The 28,000-nt window shown below is 35.3% G+C and overlaps 2 long non-coding RNA genes across 2 annotated transcripts; both read right to left on the minus strand.

Annotated features, from left to right (window-relative positions):
- On the minus strand, nt 1–18,460 carry LOC108528692 (uncharacterized). The gene is made up of 4 exons (XR_001885253.1): nt 18,350–18,460; nt 17,659–17,769; nt 11,357–11,473; nt 1–412 (listed from the first exon to the last, which is right to left on the minus strand). It is a non-coding gene; the product is annotated as an uncharacterized LOC108528692 (long non-coding RNA).
- On the minus strand, nt 18,457–27,642 carry LOC108528693 (uncharacterized). The gene is made up of 4 exons (XR_001885254.1): nt 27,438–27,642; nt 27,023–27,100; nt 18,986–19,149; nt 18,457–18,489 (listed from the first exon to the last, which is right to left on the minus strand). It is a non-coding gene; the product is annotated as an uncharacterized LOC108528693 (long non-coding RNA).
- Nucleotides 27,643–28,000: the final 358 nt, after the last annotated feature.

A 28,000-nucleotide genomic window follows, 5' to 3' on the forward strand; every position in this document is an offset into this window, starting at 1 on the left:
CAATCTTCACTGTGATTTTTATTTGTTCATTTATTCTTGAAAGAAGAAGCAGAAATTCAAGCTGGAAGTCTGCTCATAAACACAGCTTTTCGGTTTGGGGCCCCAGGTTATTTCATCAGTTGGTCTCAGATTTCTGCTTTGAGATATTCAGATGGAGGGCTGGTAAATGCAAATTTACATTAGCAGTGTAAAAACCCAACTTTCTGAGAGAAGCAGTGAGCAGGGCTAAACACAGAACTTTCCCAGCACAGGAAGTAGTTCTTTGTGCAGTTTCCTCTGTATTTGGCAAAGTTGGTGCACCAGAATACAGTGACCAGGTCTCTTCTACCCACACTCAAGGCCAGGTGTGCTGTGAGGCTGCTCCTGTGTCTCCTTCTGGTTTGGCTGTCTCCTTGTCATTAGGGAGTCATTCCTAGGGTAGGCAGATACAATACAGAATGCCTGGTTAAACTTTAATTTCAGACAAATGACGTATACATTTTTAGTTAAGTATGTGCCAAATATTGCGCAGGAAAATGCAATGACAGCTTAAAAAAAAAAAAGCTTTCATTGTTTATTTGAAATTCAAATGTAACTGGGCATCCTCTATTTTGTTTGCTATATCTGGCAAAACCTAGACATGCCATACCCAGTTGAATTCCTTGTGTATTGTCAAGAAGCTAAGAGAACTGGTGACACAACTGACTTTCTAGGAGGTCATATAAAATGGCATTTGAGGGTGTTATCTCAAATCAGGCTGCTAGAGTGTAAATCTTAGTTCCTTTACTTATTATCTGACCTTGGACAAGTTACTTAAACTTTATGTACCTTAATTGACTTACGGATAAAATTCATTTAATAACTGTACCTATATCCAGGGTCAATAGGAGCATTAAGTGTGACAATTCATGTTAAGCATTTAAAAAAGTAACTGGCACATAATAAACTCTGTATAAATATGACTATTTTTATTATTTCTACTGGGAAAACAAGGAAATGCTGGGGTGTCCCCCAATTAACTAGTTACAAATGCTCCTTATCCGTAGCAGTAGAAGTAATACCAAATTTAAACTCTCCATTTGCCGCATAGAATCTCCTTGCCTCCCATGTTCATCCTTCCAATTATAAAGGTGTCAGTGGTCTGGCAGACCGTCCTCTGATTACTTCCTGAGAGTCTGAACCACTTACTCCAGAGGGACATTTTGAACCAGGCTTCGGTGTCTTGCCATTTCATCTGCACTAAATCTAGCAGAAATACTTTGCTATTTCTGACAATGGAAGTAATAACACTCCTCTGGTCCTTTAACTGATGCATATGAGTGTCTATTTTTATATTCCTTTGGTCATTTCAGGAGACATGTAACAGGATGGAAATTAGACCCTTAGATTTGAATTATTAGATTTCTCAGTTTTCTGGAGTATAAGCAAAACCTTCATTTTGTTTTAATTACCTGATTGTATTGATAGTTAATAACTAGTACAATACTTAGAATTCAGAGAGACAACAGTGGAGAAAAGAGCTTTCAACATGAGTGTCATTTACTGGCCCACCTCTGTGTTGTTTATAATTTCAGCTCAAGCTACCTCACTAGCTCTTTCCATGTTAATGTATGAAATTCTCTCTTTCTGTAGTTAATGTAATACAGACCTAATCCTTATGCAATGATTCTAGCCTAGGCCCCTTTCCAGTCCTCTGGAGTTATTTATATGCAATTTTCAAACAGAGGTGATCTTTCCTATATGCACTAATAATATTTACATTTTTAAATGGAACACAGACTGAAAGTTGAGGTAAAAGGTTATGAGGTCAAAGAAACATAGAGATTAGATCTTTAACCAAGGCAGACTTACATATTGAAAATATCAATATCATATTTTTGCAACTTTTCTGCTTTCACTGGAAACATAGATACTTAATAAAGGGACGATTACTTTTTAAAAAGAACAACTATGTTTGTCAACAACTGTTAAGTAGATCATAAGAAGTTCAGTGGCTATGAGGATAGAAATATATCTGAAAAATGCCGAATAATAAAGTCTAAAACAGTGAATGAAAGGGAATGGAAATAATGACTGGTTATATTTCAAACAATCAGTGACAGAAAAGCAAGTGGAAAATTAATGAAGCCAGTTTTTCAAGGGGTGACGTCATTATTTGCAGGACAGCTAAATGTGAAAAGATTGTTTTAATGGTACTGTATACAACTCTCAACGAATTAAAAATTTAACAAACACACATTGTGGGATGAATACAGGATCAAAGCAAGACCTGAAAGCAAAAAAGTAAGCTAACTGAAGACAGTCCCCACATTCCCATTTCTCTGGAGTCATTCCTCCTGAGAATGACAGAGCTTTATGAAAGGGCAAATTGTAGACCTCCTGCTAGCTAGCACAGGTCTTGTTGCCATTTTACATTAGAGTAAGGTATAAAAGACTTGGTGTAATGGCTGATGCTTTTGCTCTCTACTGTATGAAGGGAGATCTTTTTCAGAGATAATGAATAGCTCCTTCAGTGCCTAATAGAAGTTTCCTACAGTATAGCTCAAGTGGTGGAGGCTTGTACCACCGATGCTAAGCATTATGAGATACAATTTTTCTTTCTTTGTACATGTTGGCTCTAGTTGTTGAGTCTCATGCCTGGCTGTCTGAAGATAAAATAGATTTATAATTTACCCTTAGAAAATATGACAGTTACAGCATTCAACCTCTAAATTTGGGGAATATTGACTTACCTATGCATATGTTAGATCAGAAGTCAGCAAACTCTTTCTTTAGGTGGCTAGAGAGTAAATATTGTAGGCTTTGTGGGTTATATGGTCTCTGTCGCAGCTGTTCAATTCTGTCATTTTAGGCAAACATAACCATAGACAATATGGAAATAAATGGATATGGCTGTGCTCCAATAAACCTGTGTTTACAAAAATGAATACCAGGCCTGCGGGCCTTAGTTTTTCAGTCTTTGTGCTAGATAACACCATTTCATGTAATAAAGTAATAGATTGCTCCATTTCTTTGTAAATTAACATGTTAAACAAGCACACATTATTTTGTTTCTTACTTCTCTAGAGTACATAATACATAATTCATATACTTTTGTTTTATATATATGTGTTGTTTATATGTATAAATTATAAATTATATTTAAACTGTTGTAGACAAATTCTTCAGAATCAGAAGGAATACTTTATAAATATATGCAAACATCATAACTGCTTTATTCCAAGAAACTCATCTCTGTATTTCTTTTATTTTTATTGAACTTACATGAATAAACAGCACAAAGGGAAAAGCAAAAACTCATCTCTTTTTTACCTTAAAAGCAGGCATAGCACAAATATAGTAAGTCATCCTGAAAATGTTGGGATTCGAACTACTTTGATCAGATACCATCCAATACAGCCTAAGCAAAGCACTAGTTAAAACACTCAGAAATATGGACAGAAGAGTAATGCAGAATATATAACTTTTCAAAATGGAGACTGTACAATCTCATGCATCTGACATGAATAAATTCCATTTGAAACCCTCAATAGAAGTATTGTATGTTAAAGAACAAAAGAGACAGCTTCAGGCTGATTTTTTAAAAATAATTTTTCTAATTCTTTGTTTTAATGTAACAGAAGAGTTTTGTGGGACTGAAGTGGGGAAAAAAGAAGCCCTCTCTGATGAACTTTGCATTTGCAAATACAACCTGCCACCTGAATAAAGTACAGTACTTTGAATGACGGTGATATCGTCAATGATGCATTTTAAATCAATGTAGTTCTAAAAAAAGACAAGATCTTTTTTTAATTTACATTATTGTATTCACCATTTTCTCTGGTCTTTTCCCAGGTAATAAATAATGAAAGGAGGGAAATCTGAACCCCAGTTTTATTAATAATAATTATTATATTAATAACTATTAGAAGCATTTAATAAGCAATTATATAGTTCTCCTGTAAAGATTAATACACATCCTGATTATAATTAGAGATAATACTTCTATAATTAAAATAACCCATAAAGGGAAAAAAACCATGGCAAGGTGGTTCCAAGCATTATTCCTTTTATGGATATAAGGCTCCTACAGATGCCAAAAGAATATGCAAGAAATATCCCCATATGCAAGAAACATATACTTCTGGATTTGGAGAAATATGTTGTATAAGATTATTTTTGCAGCACAATGAGCTGAATCCAATGAAGGAGAGAATAAGTTAGCTGAGTTACCCAGTGACTCCTTTTGTGGCATCTTTTGTCAGAAAATACCAGATGAAAGCCTCAGGATGTGGAGACCATGACACATGACTTCTAAGCCACATGACCAGAGCTACTCTGCATCCAACAGAGAAAAAGACTACCGTAAGACAAATAGTGCACCTCTGTGTCAGGAAAGGGTGTAGTATTAACAAGAAAAGTCTGAGCTTGAAACGTGAGGCAGGAAGAAGAGCAGTGAATCAAAAGTGTGAAGAGCATTGCAAATGTTGTCTTTTTCTCCGTGCAGCAAATCGTCACCCTTAGACCTCTGGTATTGCATCAGCCTCGCAATGTCATTGTCAAACCTGGGCCCTGCATTCTAATAATTAAAAGAGACCAGAAAGCATTAGTTATCCTGGATTGACTCACTTCTCTGTTAGAAAGTAGAGAAATAAGCCTTTTGGGGGAGCTTAGTGTGTTTTCTGATGAACCAGAAACCACAATGGGATTTTGATACTCAATTTTAGCCCTAGGTTAAGTCAGGGAGAGCAGTGTTTCAAAATTAGAATAAAATAAAATAACTCATTGAAGACATGTTATAATCAGGAGCATTTAGTCTTAGATAAGACTTTGAAAAAAGGTGATAATAAATAATCCTTCTACAGTGTTAAGAAATATATTTATATTAGAACTGCTGTCTAAGATATCATTACTTAAGTAAACCTGGTGGCCATCTGTGGGGAGAAATTAATAATCATTTTTTGCTACTATCAAAACTACAAAGTTAGTTTCTCATGGAAGAATTCCAAATTCTGCCTGACAATTCTTTGTAATTGCAACAGTGTATGCCTTGTAGATATTAGAGACTCCTGCTTGTTGAGATATTAGTTGATAAATTTGGGAACTGTGGCTTTAAATCAGCACTAAGTGAAAAGCATCCTTGTCTCTAAAAAATAAAAGCAAGAAAAAGCACTAGAAAAGTCAGAACTAATGATAATAACACTGATAATACACTTCATAAATGAAAACATTTAGGTATTATATATTTCCAACTCTAGGTGAGATAGTGAAATAACAGAATTTTAACATCAGTGCTGCAGAGTCTCCCACTTCACCATTCATTCTCCAAGTACTCTCTCCTTCTCTCCGCAAGTGCTCATGTCCCAGTAAACGTTCTCATATTTACTCAAAGTCTCAAAATGCCAACAATAGCGTGAAAAAAATACCAATATATCCATTTGTTATAAGTAAGGTTATAATGGACAAATGGAAAATAGGTTTTTCCTTTTTTCTCTCTGATAAAAAGAAGAGACCACCAGGCACTAATGCAGTGGCACAATATAGACCCCCGTGATTTCTTCCCACTTAAGATTGGCCCTACCAAAGGATCTTTAATTGCAATGACACCAAGAGACTGTGTTTTGTTTCTACCCCACATGGATGGTTACTATTCATTGTCATGTGATAGTGTTTTAAGGAGAGAAAGAGAAAGATGAAGGGAGAGAGGTACAAAGAGAAAGAGAGAGAAACACCTTACATAATATATGTGATTCTGCCTATCAGTCAAACTCAATGAATACACATCCCAGACTGAGCATATAAGAAATAGGAATTAATTTCTTTTAGTTTTTAAGTTTATTACCTCTCATACTGAAATCTTTTAATTATACTCTGCTGAATGTGATCAATTTTTTAAAAATGTGTATTACACAGCCCACAGTTGGTAGCCTCTTCTAATACTTAACCAAATAAACAATCATCCACTTCAACTCTGGAAGAGACACTGATTTGTTGAGTTTATAAAGATTATATGCCATTTTCTAAAGTGGTGTCTTCTTATGGATTTTTATATGATTGTCACCCTAAATGCTGACTTTAGAACAAAGAGTAAGTTTCAACTTCCTCACCTGCCTTTCTTGGAAATTCACAATCCATGACAGCCTAATAACATTCTGATATGTCCTGTAGTAAGGAAATCCATTTAACCTTGTTTAAACAACATTTCTTAAATATATTTTCAACAGAACCAATGTTTTGTAGAATAACCAGTTATGTTATGGTGTTATGGTGACATGTTATGGTGTCTTTGTCATGGTGACAATGACAGAGAAGAGATTTCCAACCAAAGGAACAGAACGTATACATCTGTGAAAAAGCTTCCAACTGCAAAATTAGGAAACCAATTGCTCAACAATAAAAACTTCGTAATTAAAAGGCATTATCTCTATGTATTGCTCAAAGTTCTTAGTTGTGGATAATAGAAATTAACTCCAGTGTGTTTAAGAAAAAATAATCTTGAATAGATGGCTCTCAAAATATCTAAGTTAATCAGAGATACAGGTTTAGAGGTTATATAGCCAAGGACGAAACTGAAATCATCTCACAAAACCAATTTTATGAAGATAGCATTGCCATAACCCCTAGGCATGGCCAGCACATCTTTCACCACTGACACAACCAGAGTTCAACCTGAAATAATGCTCTAGCAATGCTACCCAGCTGCTTCTGGAACGTGAATGTAGAAGCAGGTGCTTCCATCACCTTTACTCACAGGGCTTCCTTGTTGCTTCACGTCAGTGACTTCTGTTAAAATTCTGGGGCAGAATCTAGCTTACATTCCCATGCCCAAGATGCAAGAGAAAATGGGAAACCGAGCATCTAGTAATTTTAGCTTTTATAATGTATGGCTGGCTCTACTTGTTGAGAGAAGAATGTCCTAACATGGAAAGGATATTGAATTGTTGAATAATCACAAGGGAAGACAAATGCCCATTGCACCCACAGCATCAAAAGTCCAGCTCTTGAGCAGCTCCAGAGTGACAATTTATTAACTCAGTGCTGCCAGCAAGAACTTAGTTTCTTCCCACCTCTTCCCTCTGCAGTTCTCCCTAAGCTGCCTTTTGGCCTTTATTTGACTTTATCCATGGTGGCAGGATGATTCAAGTATCTCAAACATCATACATGCATACAACAATATCCGATGGCTGGAAGGAGAAGAGAGCAATGCCTTCTCCTGTTTCTTTTTGTAAGAAGCAAAAATTTAGAAACTCTACAAGAACCTTCTGCTCTTGTTACAGTGGTTATATTCATTTTCTCATTCCATCATTGATTAAATAATGGGAATGATTGTTATAGGATAATTAATGCCTGTATCTCCGTGGGGCCTGAGAGGGTATAGCCTTCCTTGAAGTTTATGCCTGCCTGGTTCCTGAGCTAGGATGCAGAAGGTTATAACTGTTAAGAAGACCAATGTGACTGTGGCATTGCGGGTGAAAGCTGCAGCCTTGTAAGTGCATTCCACGTGGAAATAACAAAAACCTGTTGGCAAGGCAGACAGGTATGTGGAAGAAAATATTCCTGATGCTGAAAAAGCAGCATAGAATATAATTGGGAAGGAAATTGTACACGAAGTTAAAATGTTTGAGCATACTACTAAAAAGAGCCACATAGCTGAGATTTAGAAAGAACAGTACTAACCCTAATGGTAATTCTTTTAACCTTAACTTAAAAGAATCTACTATAATTGCCCATTACTAGTAGAAAGCACTACTTGGGAATCACTGTCTCAAGAGTTGGCTCTTTTACTTTGTATTTCCTAGGTGTGAAGCAAATTTTCACTATGTCTGTATGTAATTTCCATCTTACTTTTGATTACCTCTCTGTATAATGACTTTGCATCATTATGTAGCTTCTGTATCTGCCCAGAAGGCTGAAGTTTCCCTTTATAGTTAATACATTGCCTATGTTCCTGAGGTTTACTGTTGGGCTCATATTTGGCAATACAATGTAAATGTCATTATGTTAGGGAGACCAGAGACAGTGCTCTGATGAGTGGGGTCAACAAAGGGACAATAGTGGGGGTGAGATACTGAGAAGGCATTTGAAGGGGTGACACCAAACAACTCTGGCAGAATCCTGACTTTTTGCCATGTGCATAAAACATTATGTCACATTTTGCATACTTTTCTTTTTTTTCAGTATGCCTAACAAGATCAGGCTCTTTGATGCTCTGTGACTGGACTCCCGACTTCATTGTTTTTCTACATCTGTCCATGTGTGTCCTAAAACAGCTGCAGAATTTCTAAATCATTCTCTTCTCCAGACCCAGGGAAAATAGCCAGGAAGAAAGTTACCTGGGCTTAAAGGTATGAGGTTTCCTAGACAATGGGTGAACTGCAGTATCGCGAGGAACATTGAATGTACTTGAAATATATTCACTTACATGTGTCAGTCCTGGAAATGAGCAAGACATAAAATCTCCTAGGATAAAAGTGTCTTTCCTTTACTACTGCTTGAACCCCAGGGTAACAATAACAAGAAGGCACGAAGAAGCCCCTAGGACTACTTATTGATGTGAAGATATTCTTGAGAAAGGTCTGGTTAACAGAATGGTGAGGGAAGGGATCGATAATGGTATTACCTATGATTGCTACCTACACAATTATCCTATAGGGCTCTAACTTGTGCCTCATCAAAACTATCCAAATCCACTACTAATATATCAATAAGATAACTTCATCTTTTTGAGTGTTAAAAAATGTTTTTTGAGCATAAAAATTTTTTTGAATTAAAACTCAGGCCGGGTGCAGTGGCTCATGTCTGTAATCCTAACCCTCTGAGAGGCCGAGGTGGGCAGGTTGTTTGAGCCCAGGAGTTTGAGACTAGCCTGGGAAACATGGTGAAACCCCATCTCTACAAAAAATACAAAAATTAGCCAGGTATGGTGGTGCATGCATGTAGCCTCAGCTACTCGGGAGGCTCAGGTGGGAGGATCATCTGAACCTGGGGAGGCCGAGGCTGTGATGAGCCATGATCACACCACTGCACTTCAGTCTGGGTGACAGAATAAGACTCTGTGTCAAAAATTAATTAATTAATTAAACTCTTTCATTTGTAAGTAAAAGAAACCTTAAGCCCTTTTGCTTAACTGACTTAAGCAAAAGGAGAACATATTGCATCACACAATGGAAATGTCTATAGGAGAACTGGTTCTAACCACATCTTGAGGCCGAGGTTTAAATGACACAAACAGAACCCAATGTATCTCCTACCTCTTCTGTGTTTGCTCCAGTTTCAGAGAGACAAATCTCTGATCATGGACCAATGGCAAAGCAGCTCCAAATTTTATATTCTCACAACTTTGAGGCCAACATAAAAGAAAAACAGATTTTTTTCAATATTTATTCCAATTAAATTTCACTGGTTGTGACTGGGCCACACATACTCATTCCTGAACCTCTCACTGGCCCAGGTAATGTGTCTGCTCTGACATCTCACGCAGTCACTGCTGGAGCCTGGAGGAAAGTCAACCCCATTCGAGAAGGCAAGAAACTAGAAGAGATTGAGATGGTGTTCTCTAGGAAGGAAGTTTGGTCAAGATTTCCAAAAGAAAAGGTCAACAAATGCTGAGGATAAAAATAAACAGATGTCTTCTAACACTATGAAAAATTATCTGATATGTAGCCAAATGCAGAGATTGAAAGAAGAAGGTAGACATTTAGCGGTGTGGGGGAAGAAGCCATGCAGGAAGAGCCTGCTGACAGAAGGCAGGTAAGACAGTCAAAAGCTGAGCACCTAACTCAGAGATTAAGCAGGAAAAGGAGAAATGGGCGCTCAGTTCTGCAGAAAAGAAATAAGCTATTGTTTCAAGGCTAGGTATATATATATATTTTTTACATCTAAAATTTGGAATTGTTCCTGGAATTTGGGGAATTTATTATTCATATTTATTAACATTCAATATCATTTATTGACAGTTTATTATGTGGCATTTTATATGTTAAACGTTTTGTGCATTAGTGTAGTAGTGGTTAGGAGGGGAAGCTCTCAAATAAGACTACTTGTATTTTAGTACTCATTAGATCATTTACCAGCTTGTGAGTTTTGGCAGATGACGTTAGACTCTGTGGTTGTTTCCTCATCAATAAAATCGGGAGAGAGAGAGTACCTAATTCATTAGGTTGCTGTGTTTAGAATATTTTAAAGTATTTAGAACATTATTTATCACATAATTGTTGCTGAATAAATAAACATTATTAAGTATCATTGCTATACAGTACTAATTTGTTCAATCCTTGTTAAGTATGAAGTACTAATTTGTTGTTATGAAGTACTAATTTGTTGAAGGCTTAAACGTATGAGGTAGATATTATTATTATTATTATTATTATTATTATTAAACATGAAGAAACTAGAGAGAAAAAGAGAGTAAATACTCTTTCAAGTCATGCAGCTGTCAAATTGTAAAGCTGGAATCTGAATCCATACCCTTCAACTCCATAACCTGTGCTGTAAACCACAAATTAAACAGCTTTTTAGGAGTCTAGATCTTCCACCAGCATTTACAACTCCCTGAATATATAGAATAGATAAAAGAAAAAAAAAAAAACAAATTTGATCTACCTCTTTGCCTTAATATATTTTATTATTCATGTTTTTCAGAGTCAGCATAGACTACTGTGCATCAAATAATATAGATTGTACTCTGGAGAATAGTCTCATGGAGGCAAAAAACAATCCATGTTCTCATTGCTAATTCAAATTTGGTCATAGTCTGAAAATAACAGTAACTAGAAATTATACTAGAAAATGTAATCGATCAATCAACTAAGTAGCTTGCATACTATTAAAGACTTAATTTGCTGGGACCAGGAGTCCACCTTTTTCAGTTAAAATAAGACTAATGCTTAGCATATCAATATTTAAGCTGAATCTATTTTTATTAATTAGGATTTGAAGGTTGTCAGAAACTCACTGCAAATCGTCAATTACCTTGTACCTGGGATGTCCCTTATAAGAATATCACATTACACAGCCATAAAAAATTCAGTGATAAAGTAGAATGTGCAAGAAAATCTTCATTTAAAATTGAAAGAATGAAAATTAACCCTTATTCTTTAAGAGGCTTATATTTAACTTTGTGTCTTTCTAGGTTTTAAAACTATTAAAGAATATTGTAGATACCAGTTCTTTCTTGTTCTTCCTAATCCAATGGAAACTACTTTAAATAGCCATAATTGGTGATTTTCCAGATCAAAGGTCTTCCTCAGATCAATGAGCAGAGCTTGTCTATATTGATTACTAGCCATGCCTATGAAAATATCATTCGTTACCTCGGGAATGATAGTGGAATGAAGAGGCTAACACCAAATTGGAAGGAGATCAATGAGTTTCATGTAGATAAAAATAAGCATGTTACCTGAGAAGAGAACATCAATTTTTTATGGACCAAACAGCAAAGGAAAAAAATGATCTAGTAGGTCAGTCTTCTGAATGCTCAGAATGTCTTCTTGTTCATAGTGAAAATTCTTCTAACCTAGCAGAATTTCATCAAAGGGGAGAGGAAATAAAAGGGTTGAGAATATTTAATTCATATTGATTGGTATAAAAAACTCTACATTTTATTTTTTAAAGCCTAAGTCTTACTTTCTGTACATATTTATGAAAAACAATAAAATATCTGATTTTTCTGCAGAACTTCATTTCACATAACTATTTCATATCCTGATGGTTATGGCTTCTGCTGCATTAACAATAACCTGGTTGACTAAGAGAATGATTAATTTGGAACAACATAAACTAAGGAATCATCTGAACAAAATGCAAGTTAAAAAATACACTAAGATTTTTGACAGAATTTTTGTTCCCTACCCCCACGGATATGCTTAATGCCATCCATAGGTTAAATTACCTCCAACTATAGGCAGCCAGTACTATTAAAGTATTCCTATGCTCTGAATGCTCAGAAACTTTTAGCCAAGTCAGATCTGATATGATAGCATGCAGATGTTACAATCACGTAATCAGAAGCAATAAATTTGGTTGAGACTTACCCATGCTACCAGAGGCAGCCACTGCATTTCTAGCTACCTATGGCTAGGCAGAGTTGATTTACAAAAGAAGATGTAATAAGCAGAACTTATCTAAAAGAGGTAAAATAGAAAATCAAGGCTAGAACAAACAGAACAAGAATATTGGTGTAACTGAGAATAAGAAGAGAATAAAGGTAAAGGATCAAGCTGAGAGCAAAGGCCGATACATTTCCCAATGGGCTGTGTGAACAGAAGCTTTGTCCTAATGTCATGTTTTGCAAGGTGGTTGAGGAATCCCTTTATCATCCCCTCAGCCGTCCTCTCAAATTTGTCCACTCTGATCTTACAGGAGTTCAGAATGTGTACTCTTCAATTTAGAAGCTTTATGCTTCTGTCTCCAGAGATCATTTCACTTCCTCTGCAAACCAGGAACTTCTTTGGATACTAAGTTCTCAGGCTCCGGAATTGTCCCTTCAGGTATAGCTTCAGAGAGTGGGACATTTGCACCATATAGAAACCTTCTATAGTAAGTAAAAAATAAGAGTTATTAGCTTTCAGCATTAGAATAAACAGACCAACTGGAATGCACATATGCAGTGTTTAATTTCTAGGAGAGATTGTATTTCATACCTGATCATTGTGGATGTTTATGAGCCATGGTAGTGAACACCTAATCAGGGACCATGATGCTCACTAGTATTTTTTACCGCCATGGCCACCACACATCTCAGAAGCTTCCATTCAAAAAGAAGTTGCCTGAGATCCTTAAAACTTAACAGACACAGAAGATTGGGGCAGTTCAAATCACAAGTAAAAATTAACACAGAAAATTTCAAGTCCAAAGTGAGCTAATATCAGTCTTTCCAGCTCACAACCAATGGCAGAGCATGGAAATGTGGTTTTTGGGCAGTGGCAAGAAATCTCAGCATTATGTAGAGTGAACAAGTCACACACACACAAAAAGTCACAAGACAAAGAAGTTCGTCCTAGGCTATGGGAAGGGTTTCAGAGATAAGGTACAGACCCAGAACTGAAAGGGATAGGCAAGGACCAACTGAAGAAGGTACAGCCCCAGCAGACAATTGGAATGAAATTAGAACCAGGGACTGACTAGGATAGGAGGACCAGTCACCTTTTCCTAGACCTGAAACAAAGATGCAGCCCACAGGGATGTCTTGGCTACAAGTTCAGATCCCTTTTACTAGTGGGAAGGAGCTTCAAGGTTCAAGGTTGGTACCTGGTAGAAAAGGGGGGCAGTCTGAGCTTTCACATAACAAGTATTTTTTTCTTGGTGAGAGCTAAGGAAGAGCCACTGCAGGTGGGGTGAAACTGGTGAGTTGACAATTCCATTGCACTTATCAAAGACCTTGATACAGCATTTACTTAGGGGACAGGGAGCAGCAAAGTCTCTCTCAACCAAATAAACAGTGGAGGACTAGAGATATACCACGGTGTTCACTGACCCCTCAGCAGTGTATATGTTGCATGGGGTTTATAACTTCTTTTCTCATGTCTGTGTTTCTTAAAATATCTGCAGTGAACATTTATTACTATTGTAATAAAAAGAAGATCTGATTTCAAAGTGACATGTTTTGAAGTGGTATTTCTATTACACTATCTGTATAAAGAACAAATAAGTAATTTAACTGGTTATTGGTTCAACATATAAACAGTATGCTTACTTTTTTTTCACATTCTCCTTACTTGCAAACTATTTTAATTAGAGAAACATCATTGAGTAAACTCTTATAAACTGTGTATGATGACAACTGATAGTTTACATTTATTTATTGACTTAACAAATATAAGTTATGTATATAAATATGATTGTACAACACCAGTCAAAAGTAGCATTCACAGCCAGAAGAATTATTAGAAAATTGTTTTGAATTACGTTTATATTTTCCTTGGAAGGAAAACAAAACAATAGGCTGGGCACAGTGACTCACGCCTGTAATCCCAGCACTTTGGGAGGCTGAGGCAGGTGGATCACCTGAGGTCAGGAGTTTGAGACCAGCCTGACTAAGATGGTGAAATCCCATCTATACTAAAAATGCAAAAATTAGCCGGGTGTGGTGGCAGGTGCCTGAAGTCCCAGCTACTCAAGAGGCTGAGGCAGGAGAATTGCTTGAACCCAGGAGGCAGAGGTTGCAGTGAGCTGAGATCGTGCCACTGCACTCCAGCCTGGGTGACAGAGCAAGACTCCATCTCAAAACAAAAAAAACAAAAACAAAAAAAAAAGGAAAGAAAAAGAAAACAAAACAATAAGTAGCTGTGTAAGTTTTATTACTTAATTGCAGTTATCGGTATGTAAAATTATAAGAATTAATAGCAGCTGTGCTTTCAAACTATAATATTTACATATGGCATCAGATAAATATCTTTGGAATTGGTGCTTTTCAAACTTATAACTATTTCTAGTATATGCATCAGATAAATATCTTTGGAATGATACACAAACATTGATAACATTGACTGCTTTCAGGACAGGGAATTGTGATAAGGGGCAGACAGGATAAGAGGGAGACATTTTGCTGTATATTTTCAATACTTTAAAAATATTGAATATAAGAATGTGTTACCTATTTAATAAATAGATACATATTTAAACAAAAGTTGAAGTAAATTGTCTTGGTAGTAAGTGGGAAGTTAAAATAATACTTGAATAATGCAATGTGCATGCCCAAATGTAAGAAGAGGTTTCCATCTCCCCATTTTCTTTCAAAAGAATAGAATTATTTGCTTTACATTTGAACCCTTACAAAATAGCTCATGTTATAGCTGCTTTCCCAATTACCTTATTTTGCACATCAACGTTCCATTTGGCAAGTCATTTTATTAGTGTTACAGTCAATGCTAGCTTTGCATGACCTTAGAGGTTAACTGATGGGATTTTTACAAAAGCAGAAACAGAAATTGAGCTTTATTTCTCAAAAGGTGTTGGATTTCATTATAAATAATTCTGTTGAACATCACTTAAAAGTAATGTTGTACTTTATGGTTTGGAGATAAAAATAACAATGAAAAATAAGTCCTGATGTTAAGCTTATGGGTTTGTGTCTCTTGGGATGTACTTTAGGGACAGTTCATAAAAGAATGAAAATGTGCTGTGTTGCAAACAATGATAGGTGAAAATAAAACTATATTCTCTGGAAAATTTGTAACATAACTTTAAAAGTTTCTCTATTAATGACCAAGACACTGAGGTCAAAGATGTGTCTGGAGAATTTAATAAAATTTTTCATGAAATTAAGGAATGGAGAAAAGGGTATGGAGAAATTAAGAAGTGGAGAAAAGTAAATATCACACTATTAACTTATATGATTTAAAATATATGTAACTAGGGAAATTATTTTAAATATTAAAAGTAGACATTTTACTACCTCATATACTTCTGTGTTTATATATTCAACTGACTGAACAGAAAATCTTTAATTGCATCTTCTCATTGGAAAAGTAGGGAGTTGCCTTATTTTGTGGTGACCTTATATTTGGTATTGTAAAGTATTTCAAACTTTTTCAAATACATTTACTTTCAACATTTTCCAAAACTAAAGGTGAGATGTTGTTCATGCTTTTCATGTAGACTTTTAAATTATTGTTTAGTAAGGCTTTTAGATTCAGACAACTTTTATTCTACAGCACTGTAAAGTATCTCATAACTGCACAGATGGTACAGAAACAGGTAAAATTGCCTTTGAATCACATCATGTTGGATGCATTACAACCCAAGGAGAAGATATAATCCAAAATTAAAATTATTTTAATAGCGCTAGCTAAGGTCTCTTTGAAATTTTATTTCCTGCAGTGTCAGGTAGACTACAGAATAAAAGCTTTTCTGTTTCGTTAGTGAAGACCACTGTATCATCATAGTGTTTGCAAATTATCCACAGCTACTTCAAATAAATACCTCTCCACAGTGCAGGGCTCTTAAAATATTTTGGGTAGTTGAAACAAATCAAATGAACTCATGCACCCATGGAAAAAAATGCATGAAATTTGAAAACACAAACACTACTGTGGCTTATGAAATTTGTAGATTAATGTAAACAGGGTGGCTAAAATGCTAATCTTTTATTTATTTAAAACAATGAGGAAGGTCATGAAAATAATTCACCATACTGATTCTGGCATGTAAGGGGAAAGTGAAGGCCCTATCAGTAAAGAGAAGAATGTTAACTCAAAATTTGTGTGCTAGATCCAAATCACGCTGTTTACTATAGTTTTGAAATGATATCACTCTTTTCACTAAGGATAAAAGTGACTGGTAAGCTTTTCTTATGAGTGATACCTATATAAAGTATAGGGGTTTAATGTAATTTTAAGCCTGAAATTAAAATTAAAATTCATGATAAGCTAAAACTACACATCTTAATGTATGTTTTAAAAGGACAAACTTTAACCTGTGTACTACAAGATATTTACATGTAAATAAACACAAATTAAGCCAATTCATTAATTTGATTATGAATTTTCAACAAAATTTCTCTATTACTTTGGAGGAATGCCTTTATTTAATGGTTTCAAATGAAGGTCATGTGAGCAAATCTTGTTTTGTCAGGTGGATGGTCTATAGTATACAGAGCTTTGATAAAAACCAGCTGCTATGACCTGATATTGGTTAAGGCTGAAAAACCAGACAGTGCAAACAAATACTATATCTTGGCTCCAAATACTTTCCACATCTGCCAACAATTAGTTATATATCAGACCTAGAAAGGGATGCTGAAAAACAGGATAAAATTTCAGAGCAAGCAAATAAACAAGGGGCCCTGCATTATTCATCATCTAATGAATGCAGAGGTACTCAGTTTTTAGACTGAAGCTCGAACCATCAATCCTAGAACTCAGCAGATAATGTTAGATAAAAGGGTGAGAGGGACTTTGCAAGTTGATAGTCCACTCAGATCACTGACTTAAGGATGCCACCCACCAACTGTTTATTATTCCAGATAAAAGAGACCATACAGAGAGGTTAGAAAACTAACCCTCAGCAACAGAAAATTTCAAAAGCATTCAGATGCCATCTGCTGATATTTCTGGTCAAGATTTATGACACAGTTTAAGGTGCAATAGATAGGAAGAACGAAGACTGGTCTTAACTACTGTGCCTTCATTCCCTCCAGAAATCCACCTTTCTAACTCTCCATTTAGTTTTCTTGCGAGGCCTACTCAACTTTCCTAAGATGATGGGTCTGTTCTGGATGATTTTTAACTCCTTGGCCCTGAAATATGACTTCCCAGATGAATTATTTATGGTATCATGATTGCCTATTTAGCCTTCTCTGTTCACTGTCTAACCCAAGAATTTTCATTTTCTTCTATCACATATACAGCTTCTTGGTGTCCCAGTCTATTGAAGTGGTCCTAACTGTTATAAGCCAGTCTGGGCTGGGAACATTTTTGCCATTGCACAGAAATACTCCATGCCCCTATCAATTGGTTGCCACTGTTGGGTCTCCATGCCTTAGCAGGTTAACCTGCAGATCTGCTTCCAACCAGAGGCAGTGAATCTCTTCCTTCTCTCCTTGTAGTGGATACCCATCTCAGAGAGTTAAGCTGCTAGATGAAAGGTGCCAATCTTGCTACCCAGAGCAAAGGGACTTTCCTTATAATGCTTCTCCCATTATTCTGCTACTCCCAGTAAATCTGTCTCCTTCCCCTTCCCCCCAGACTTCTGGTTACTCACCTCTTCAGAAGCGTTAATCAACAGATTCACTGTCAAGCATTATGTTTCTCTACTAGACTGACACTCTACAACTCTCTTTTTGTTCTTTGCTTAGCTGTGTGTCAGAGATGTCTGAAAATCAAGGGTAAAACAGATATATGTGTGTGCATATATACACTCATATATATACACCAAATGCACACATACATGTATCATATATACATATGTGTATATGTAGATATATACATATCATATGTATATATGTCATGTGTTGGATTATTTTATCTGTAGAATATGGGTAATTGAATTGGGTGGGAAAAGGTGTATTAAACAAATAATTCTTTCACACACAGTCAACGTTTATTCAAGAACATTATTTTAAATATTCATTAGTAATAAAGCAAGGAAGTTTAGCTATAGAGCCTCTTCAATATAGAAAGAAGATGGACTTTTCTATTCCTATATTCCACTTGAAAGAATAATTTAATTAAAAGGCAAAGCTGGCAGGAACTTTATAATCTGCATGCAATGCAGGATATTATATAATGACCTTCATTTAAAACCCAAATCATTAAAACTAGTAAGTCTAACTGGTGACAAGGGAGATTTCAACATCAGGCCCAACAGCTTAAAATATGAATAAAATCATAGCTTAAATGAATCAGTCCATTGAGAACTTATCGCAAAGTAAAATGAGAGAGAAAAAAGTTACCTAGGCAATGAATCCTTCTGCTGCACTATTTTATCTTTTGACGTGTGCTTCTTTTTTTCTTCTCTTTTTGGTTTTTCTTTTTTCTTTTTTTTTTTTTCCAGAATTTCCTCCTCCGTATGAAATAAACTTAAATATATTTCCTAGGAAAAAATTATTTTAGACAATTTGGATGCACCAGAGAGAATAATTTTTAGAGGTGGCTAAATCACTTCTCACTCACCCCAACCTCATTTGTCACATAATCGCCAGAGATGTGAGCATTTGAAGTAATGTGAGGGAGCTGAGGCCCCTTAGAGGAGCGTAGAGAATTGACTACTCACTCATAACAATTCCGGGACATTTTTCAGCAGCAAATCACTAGCTGAAAAGTATGTGTTTACTTTCTGTAACACATATCGTTTTGGCATCAACTTTTTTATATGATAACCACTCAATACAGATTTGATCAGATCAACCATTAGATCAACATTTAAGTAGGAGTTAATTACTTTCTAGTTGTTGAAAATGTTTCTAAGCTTTGGAACAAAGCAGCATAACCAAGCCACATTTTTATAAAATTATATAATAATATTTTATATTCATCAAATTCTCTTTTCTCATATTTTATCTCTCATTCTTTGTTTCTGTTCTATTTACTTTTTCACACAAGTGATTATTAACCCAGTTTTCCTCTGTCTCCTCAAGGCCTGAGTTTCCAGGCTGCAAACACCATCAACTTTCCTTCCTTTTGATGACTTTCAGAAGGTAGTCAAGGAAACCCAGAACACACCATTTTCTTTGGAAACATGATAGTAGAGTTTCTAGGAGAAAGATGAAAATTAAACAAAGTGGTCATTTGATCTCATGTGAAAAAAATTATCATGAACTTATGACGAGACACTTAACAACTTTAACAATTGACTACGGTCTCATTCAGAAGTGGGATCTGCACCACATCAGTAGAATAAGAAATAAAACATTTCCTCAACCAGTGAAGTTATTTATTTATAAGCAAACAACCAGTTTGACTAGTTACTTAAACATGAATTGACTAGGCACTCTTGTCAACCAATAATTTAGTCATGTAATTAGTCAAACTAATTCCTTAAGCAGATTTGACCAAACAATCTATTGATATTTATGTGGCATTAATGTAGTAAAGGCTAATACCATAGAAAGGAAAATCAAGAAAAGAAAAATAGATTTGGCATCTGGAGTAAACTGTCTTTATTGAGTAATTTTCTTGTTATTTCATCAGGGAAAATAAATAGACATTAATTTAAATGGAAAACAATTTACTGACTAAGGAGTGTAAGGACTGAGTTCTAGTTCTTGGTCATCTTCTTGGTGTGGTCATGTTGGAAAAAGTATGTGGGACTTTCTGGTCTTTATTTTCTTTGTCATAAAAGCATTAGGCTAGCTAGATGATCTCATAGTTCTGTTTAATTCTCACTATCTATATCTGGATGTAATGTTAGATCTGGAATATGTGTCCCAAAGGACAATATACATATGAAGCGAGATAGGTCTTGAAGTCACTAAATTTCAATGAATATATATTACTAATTAATGATACTGTTATTAGCATTTTATAATGTAGCTAAAAAGGAATGTACTTGTAACTATGTGAATATGAAATGATTGCTGAAACAGATTTAATGCTGTATAGCACACTAATAGAGTTTCTCTTGTTAAAAGTAATCCCCATAAAGTGTTTTGAAATAATTGATTGGCTTTTCAGTGACCTGATTTACAATAAAATAATTGAAACCTAAATAAAGCTAGTAACAATAACCTTAAAAGACACATAGAATGACAAACAAAAACCTCTGTATTAGTTGGCATTAATTTTATTTTTTTTACATTTGGTGTAATAGTATATTAAAACATGTAATTATGAAATTTTGTATGTTTTGAAGAAACAGAATGAAATATATCATTCAATAGGCAAGCCAGATTCTTTTTGGAAAGTAATCTCTGAAATATTTTTTAATTTTTAAGAATAAATGAAAATGAATTAAATTAGATGTAGTAACAAACTAATGCTAATATATCTCAAACTTTTAAGAAGTACTGCAGTGCATACTATCCTACTACGTAACTTTTTGAAAATTGTCAAAGATTTATTGGGCAACTTTTATTTATTCAATTAATAATTCACTAACTCAACAAAGATTTACTGACAAAAATGTAAGGTATGTATATTAGATAAAGCATGGACTTTGGAGATTAATATTCCAGTTCTACTATTTATGAGTTTTAACTTAATAACTTCACTGAACTTCATTTTTAAAATTTTCTGTAATGATTCCTAGCTCATGCTTGTTGTGGAGATTTAGAAGAGTAACAAAGTAAAATCAGAACAAAATAAATTTTTTGTTGAACTGAATTGTAATTACCTCTATCCTACCATAAAATAGGTTCTGTAATAGGTGTTTACAATTCACATATGAAACACCATCTCTGCCATTAAAGAATCTCAAAATCTAGAGTGTGAGTCTATTTATTTTGAGAACGAGAGAGGATGGAGGCTGTGTAGTAATATAAATAACCTAAGAATTACTCGGAAAACCCAGAGACCTGTGCAACTACATTAATGTGGAGATTAGCAAGTTTACATCATGAAGTACATTTTTACTTAGATCTTAAAGAAAGAAGGAGAAAATTCATATCAGGAAGCAGGGAGATAAATTATATACAAGAAGAAAGAACAGCATGTGAAAGGCACAGAGTTGTAAAGGGCTGGAATAAGCAGAGAAGGGGTAAGAAACTCAGCATGGCAGAGCACAGTGTGTGTGGTGGTAGAGAAGATGACAGATAATTGTTGTGCACCTATTGTAAATATCTTCTTGTGGTGATCTAATGAACTTGGACTTTGCCTTATAATTTAGCCCAAATTCAAAAGAGATTTTTTGACAGATCAGTTTTGCCTTGAGGAATGTTACTCAGGCAGTAGAATGGAGGATGAATGCAAGTGTGCAAATCCCACAAGGAAGTTATGAAAAAGGAAATTTTTTGTATAGGCATGGAGCCATTAGCATACAGAAAGTGGGTTAGAATCCTTGGGGAAGGCTGGAATAATCTTGGGAAAATGGAATAAGATTTTAAATACGTAGAATTCAATGGAGCACCAACATTTCAGGTGACAGATCAAATAAGGTGATTATTTAGAAAGAAAAATCCAGAGAGAATCAAGGTGGATGAGTCAAACACTTCCATCCTCTAAGACGGGCACGGAGGAGTTAAATGACACTATGAAGCAAAGCACATTTCTCTGCCCACCACTGTTCTTGTTTACATGATCTAGTTTAGTAATTGTGTTATTGGGAGCTTGGCATAGTAGCTTCAATTGCTGTTGAGAAATAGGAAGCTAAAAATTCTTCAAAACATTGTCCAACTTTCACAGAGCTACGAAGTGAAAGAAGTGAAATAAGAAAGTACAGCATCAGGAGGATGGTCAATTGAGTGAGTTCTTCTGTGATAGACTGTGTTTTCTCCTTAAAGACTGAAGTAGGAAAGAAGGAAATAAAATAATAGCATATACTTTGGAAACAGGCTTTCCAGAAAGTGTAAAGGGAGTTTCCTAGACAAGGTAAAATCAATGCTGGGTCCTGTGGAGGTGGAAAACTATGAACTCAAGAATAGTACCAATTTTTGTAACTTTGTCATTTTCCGCAAATAGGAGCTATAAAGTTTGCTCTGTATCAGCTTTGCTCCAAGTTAGGGAATTTTCATGAATCTAGAATCTACATCAAAGTCACAACACGAAATGCTTACAAGAGTTTGTGAGGCCACTAAAATTCATGACGCTGGCCAACTAGTTGGATGGGATATAAGGAGTTGAAAATTTGGAGATCTCAGATGCTCAGATCCTGCAAATTATTATAATGAGGAAGTCTGGGTCCTGAGTTTTCATATCCTCACCTTTTTCAAGAGAGGTGGAAATGCGTATCTTAATATGAAATCAAATTTGAATATGAAATCTAATTTGAATATAAAATCCAAAATGAAAATATTGGCTCTCGAAAAACAAAATGAAGCACTGCTTAATAAATAACCAACAGCTCACTACTGTGTGACTTGTGCTCTAAGTGAGTCTCCTTATAAAATGCTAAAGTCTACCTAATGTGTGTTAAAGTTGACAATGGTTTATAGTTCCGTATGATACATGTAGATGTTTATCCTACCAGAATAAAGTTTCATCCAAGATTTGGAGGCCATTCAGAAATTATTTAAAGAAGTTTGGCTGATTACTTGGAAGTTGTAAACAAGCCTAAATCCAGAGACTGTTGGTAAGTTGGGATGTCATCATTATTTCTGTCATTTCTGGTTAATCATGTTGAAATGGAATGCTAGTCAGGTGCGGAGGCTCATGCCTATAATCCCAATACTTTGAGAGGCCGAGGTGGGTGGATCATTTGAGGTCAGGAGTTCAAGACCAGCCTGGCCAACATGGTGAAACCCTGTCTCTACTCAAAATACAAAAATTTGCCAGGTGTGGTAGTGGGTGCCTGCAGTCCCAGCTACTTGGCAGGCTGAGGCAGGAGAATTGCTTGAACCTAGGAGGTGGAGGTTACAGTAAGCTGAGATTGTGCCACTGCACTCTTGCCTGGGTGACAGAATGAGACTCTGTCTCAAACAAAACAAAACAAAACAAAAAAAACTTATTTAAGTTCAATTTATGTGAAAGAGAACAAGTAACAACTGGCATGGGCTACTAGTAGTAAGTAGTAAGGGATATGGGTTTTGAGAATCACTTGAACCCAGGAGATGGAGGTTTTGTGAGCTGATACCATGCCATTACACTACACTCCAGCCTGGGCAACAGAGCAAGGCTCCATCTCCAGAAAAAAAAAAAAAAAAAAGGAAATGGAATGCATATCTAGTTGAAGCTTTCACACAATCTGCACAATAACCCACTTTTGAGATGCCTAGGGAAAAACACATTTTAAAACAATTGAATAGTAAAATAGTAAATAGTAAAAAAGCACAGATCAGAAGTGAACATTCCCTGACTCTTGTCACTTGCATACAAATGTATTCGGATGACATAGCACTACTTAGAGTAAATCTGGAGCAGAAATAACTCTGGCTTCTGACTGATTTCAGTTTCACTTGTTCCTGGTTTAGAGATAATAGATTAGTATTAAATGGAAATAAGTCAAGGTCATGGTTTTTTGGTCATAAGTGAAATTCATCAGCCTCAGCCTTTTCCCCTGTATCTCCTCTGACTTGTGCTGAAACTTTTCCTATTCAGATGAGTTATGTTGGAGAATTTGAGTAGTATTTCTGTAGTAGGCTTCAATATGATATTCACGGTCCTTAGTAAGGAAATTACACTACCTGTCAAATTGATGTTCAAATGCTACCATGCCTTTATGGGACAGCTTTCCTCTCCTTTGATATTATATGTTTCCAACAGAGCAGACAGATTTGTTTCAAGTTGAGATGAGACATTCATTATTAACTCAAAAGGTTTTCATTGGCTGATTAGTTTGCTCTCCAGTCAAGTTCTGAACACTCACATTTCTTTTAACTACTTTTGATCCACTAATAATTTCTTTTCTAATAGCCTCAATTTTTCCATCTTTCCATGTCTGGGAAGCATTTATTATTTCCTTACTTAACAGAGAGAATTTAGCACTGCCTGACCTTCATCTTCCCTTTATCTACATGGTAATAAGAATTACAGATTGAGGAATTTTGTTTTCTAAGCCACATAGGTGTTTGACCAAAGATATTATTTGTGATCACACTAACACATGACTACAAATTCCTTTCCTAAACCTGAAGGAAAAGAATGACATAGGTGGTGTCCAAAGTTATTGGACAACATAGTGCCGTGACATCAGGAAGGATAGCCCAGGCATCTTAGCAGTATCTGATGGCAGTGTGGTGATGACGCATGTATGAATTATGGTCATCTAAACTGATGCATATGTGAGCACTTACAGGAGCCAGGTGCTGGGACAGAGCAGCCAGAAGAACCTCAAGTGATGTGGATAGATATGAAGCACAGCTAGTACAGTTAGTTATAGACCCTATGCCTGGCAGGAACCCTTTTTCTGTTCCCTGATGGCTGTATGACCTTGCAAATGTTATTTACTTTCTGTGTCTCAGTTGCCTACTGTGTATAATGATAACACCATTTCTCACACAAGGTTGTTATCAGTGTGATAGTGAGAAACAAAATGTTATTTAAGTTCACAAGTATCTGCAGATGCTGCTGTCTCCTAAGAGGATAGATTATTTTTTTCTTTCTTAAAATTTGTCCTCCTTTTCCTGTTTGGTTGTAAAAGAAGAGTCTGAGACATGTGTGAGAAGGCACAGAGTCTATCTACTGGGGCCAATAATGATAAATTGCTGTGCATAATAAATGCAAATTTTGCAATTTCTGTGAGGAAGAGAGTGATCTGGGAGTACCAAAAGGGTGAAGAGCTTAGCGAGTGGGTTGGGGAATCTGTGGGATATTGGTCAGTAAAAACGACAAAGTCAGAGAAAGAAATATGGAAGGTTTTCAGCATCTTAACAAAGTTTGACAAAGGTTTAAGCCAATTTAATTTGACTTGCAAAGATCCCGTTTCATTTGAATTGTAAAAAAAAAAAAAAAAAAAAAAGAGGCCAGGCTGTGGTCTTGGGCAAATTTATTAGCTTCTCTGTACCTCAATTTTCTCATCTGTAAAATGGGGCTTATAATGGAAACCACTTCATAGAATTGTTCTAAAAGTTAGTCGAAATGATAGTTATAAAGGGCTGAGAACTGTGCCTGGTACATAGTGTTAGATGTGTTGTGTAGTGCATTTTCCCAAAGTCTAAGTTATTTAATTTAGAATGATACTATGGTGATAGAGGGTGGGGAAGCGAGGATGGTAAAGTAGGATGCAGGGGTGGGGGTTTCAATAGGACAGTCCAGGAAAGTCTTGATCACGATGCGTTCGGGTGAACTCAGAGCTCTGTGTTATTCCTCATCATTTGGCATGAAATAATTCCATCATACCCACATCCCAATGACAAAAATAATTGTCAAAGACAATGTGGTCTGAATCTGTATCAGTATTGTCAATAATAATAATAATAATAATAATAATAATAATAATAAATCATTTGAGCCATATATGTAATTGTAACTTTTTGAGCAGGTACATTTAAAAGAGTAAAAGAAATATTACCTTAAAATATATTTTATTTAATCCAATATATTTAAAATTTATTATTTCAACATATAATTCATATAAAAAAGTAGTATAATTTACAGTATATTTTTAATATATCCGGTTTTCAAAATCTGGTATGTATTTCACACTTATAGAACATCTCAGTTCAGGCTAGGCTTATTTCAAGTGTCCAGTAGCCACAAGTGGTTATTGGCTACTGTTTTGGACAGTACAGAGCTAGATTAAGAAGGAGAAAGGAGAAACATATACCGGTGTCTTCAGGTACATAAAAGATGTACTACGGCTAAATCCTTCCCAGTCAACAAGACTTTCAGCCCCTGCATGCGCATCCTCTGGGTACAAAAAGACTCAAGGGATGCTTTGAAATAAATATTTTTCTATCTCTTAGGGAAGATACAATTCCAAGTTAAGCTCTCCCATCCCACTCTATTTTTTCTTCCAATTACATATTTATATACGAGTGAGGTGAACTTAATTGAAACATGGAAACATGCAAATGTAATACAGGAGTACAGATGTGATCATATCTAAATATGCTGGCAGTGATCTAGAATTATTATACAACAGTATTTATGTAAATCTTAGATCTGCTTGCCTAAACTTAAGACAGGCTGCAGAACAACTAGAAAAATGCAACACTATCCTCAGAAATTGTACACGTTGGGGAGTAGATATTTGACAGAAGTCTGCCAATTACTATAAGTACAAAGTAAATACTAAAATGTTTTAATCAAAGAAAATATTGTAAAGATATTTAGGTTTGCTTAAGATTGTGTGTCAGTAAAACAAGACAGTTTATGTCATCCCCAAATATTGGTTGTGCAATTTCCACACAAGGCTTTATAATTGGATGAAGCTCCAATACTAATACATGCCTGGTTAAATTTACCCACAGTTAATCAGAAAAGACCTTTTGAATTTTTTATTTCACATAAACAATACCAGAATCTGTTCCTAAGTACCAATTATACTTCTTAATTCACATATGTGATGGTACATTTATGCAAATTAATTATAAGAAACATTTAAAAATATTTTATTGTGTTCGTAGGAACTTACATAGAAGAAAGGCTATGTTGAAGTAGTAAAACATCATCTTTTTATTATTAGAACACTTTCTAAGTTTGCTTATAACTCTATATATTCACTTGCTGTTATTTTAGTTGTGAAACCAGTGTAGTTCCTGAGAGACTGTCCTTACTTGGGTAAAGCATTTGTGTAACAGTATATAACTTTAAAGTAACTGAATGATGAGTAGAATGTTTTTTAAACAGTTTAGGCAGAAATTATATTTTAATGGAACATTGAAATACAAGCATAGATTTTACTACAGAAGATTTGACAGCACCCCAAGTAGCTAATCAATCAAAATGAGAACAGGAATTTGGAGGGAGTGAGCCACATTATGTCAGAACTACAAGAGTCCTTTCAGGAGAGCTGGTCTAAACTCAAAGGTTAAGTAACTGGATTAAGTTCTCACAGTTATTGCCAGAATCAAGAATGAACCTAGATTTCTTACCTAGTTAGTTTAGTGATTTTCTCAGTGTGTTATTAATGCTCAAAGTGAACTGACGATTTTGAGCAAAGAATTGGTCATCTGAGAAATAGAGAAGAAACAATTGTAAATAGTCTCTGCACAAAATAAATGCAACTTTGTGGACAGTGATTGATTCTGTTTATTTTTGTTCTTATGAAAATGTCTGTTAAATAAGATAATGCATATGAAGCACTTAGCAAAATGCCTGGTACATAGTTCACACCTGGTAAACTCTCATTTCTTACCATTGTTAGTCATGCACTGGACTTTTTTCTACATCAGAGAAGTATGAATGATAACACTCATATGCATGGATCTTCAATCTTGAAGGACAACAGCATATCTATTTGTGAAATAATCTAAAGCACTATAATGGATGTCATCAAATTGTGCCTACCTGAGGCAGTATAAAGCATTCAGGTAAATGAACCGATTAAAAACCAATTACCAACACTGTCTGAAATGGAAGATTGAGGAATAGAAAAAGAAGGCCGATGTGGACTCCGTGAAACTGGCAAGAAGACTCAACTCCTGAGGTTCCAGGGAATGGAATTGACAAGATGGTTAGATTGTGGCTGTTCTTCTCAGAGGCATTAAATCCTGCATTTCTTGTAAAAAAAAAAAAAAAAAAAAAAAAAAAAAAAAAGACGTTTGCTAGCTAGATAGAAAATTGAACTGCATTGAGCAAATGATCATATTTATGACGGCTCTTCATTTGATATTTTGTTTGTCTAGTTTGACATTTACCTGGAACAAAGTTTTCCTCTGAAAATTGCTCAGATTTAAGTGTCTGATTTGAGACCTTCAATTTAGTAGAAGCCATAATTATGAGTCTGTTTCTGAGGTGAGAAAATTTGGCTGAATCAGATGGGTGGTTCCATGGAAGCCAAAATCACGAATTTTAATGAAAATTTATTTGATACAATTGAGGGGAAGTTGAACAGACATTTTGGGGTAGTT

Source organism: Rhinopithecus bieti, unplaced genomic scaffold (genome assembly GCF_001698545.2).
Source record: "Rhinopithecus bieti isolate Rb0 unplaced genomic scaffold, ASM169854v2 scaffold_5350, whole genome shotgun sequence".
Classification (NCBI taxonomy): Eukaryota; Metazoa; Chordata; class Mammalia; order Primates; family Cercopithecidae; genus Rhinopithecus; species Rhinopithecus bieti.